Below are 1,210 nucleotides of genomic sequence, written 5' to 3' on the forward strand. Positions count from 1 at the left end.
TAAAAAGTGAAAAATTTCTCTATTATTTTCAAAAAAAGATAAAAATTTTTAATCTGCACTTTTCATCCTAGGGATAAAGTTTTATGATTGATACTCTCTTACTAATCTTGATATGCACTAATCTATCGGATGCACCCATGTATTATTTATCGTTTAACATTCGGTGAACAAGGATAAAATGATACATAAATGCACTCTGTGCAGTGAGAGAAGAGGATGCGTTCCGTTTCTTATATGAAGCGCTTGAGTATTTAGTGCATGGTATGGAGTGCAGGGTATGTTCCGTTTCTCTAATACACTCCATGTGGTTTTAGAACGGATTCATAGTGAATTCATGCAGTAAATATGGACAATTTAAAATTGAATTATGAATGCATTCAATAATTACTGTTACATCTTCTTTTTTAACAAAAGAAGAAGATTTATATTTTTCGAGCAGCACTTATAATCTTATTCTGCAGAAAAATAAAAATATAACGTATTACCAAAATGTTCAAAAAGAATGTTTAATACCTATTTCTAAAATATTAGAAATTTAACAAAAATTTTACAGATTATTATTACATATGTTCATACATTTATAACAAAACCCGAAATCGATTCACTGTGAAGCAACTTGAAGTTATAAGAGTTTAAAATATAAAGATTTTAAGGTTAAATTTCAGATACTGTCACTGTCAAAAATTTTTCATTTTTTTCAGAAATAATTAGCAATAGAAATTCAAAAGTACATTTCTGCATTTTAATTATCATTAAATGATAAGATTCTGTATACAATCTTTATTATTCAAATCATATGAAAACAGTACATATTTGTCAAAATCAAATTTCAGAAACATTTTGCAGAAACTTTTAACATCCTTAAAATCCGTTATTTTTACTTTCCTCTACCTATCTTGTAAGAATATGACTAATGTAAATATAACTAATGTAAATTTAACCTCTATCATAATCTATTATTTTATATTCAGGAATTTAAAACGATGAAAAATAGCGATAATATATCAATATATTAATTTTTCAGTTATATAAATCAGGGACTAAAAATCGATATTTTATAGCGGTATATGCAAAACCGAAATCCAAATATCAATATTACGTTAAATACCGATATTCTGGAATATCCGAAAAACCGAAATTTTTAGTATACGCATAATTTTTCGGTAATACCAGAGTATTATACCGTATATATTTATATATATAATATATT

This window comes from Atta colombica, unplaced genomic scaffold (genome assembly GCF_001594045.1).
Source record: "Atta colombica isolate Treedump-2 unplaced genomic scaffold, Acol1.0 scaffold186, whole genome shotgun sequence".
NCBI classification, from domain to species: domain Eukaryota; kingdom Metazoa; phylum Arthropoda; class Insecta; order Hymenoptera; family Formicidae; genus Atta; species Atta colombica.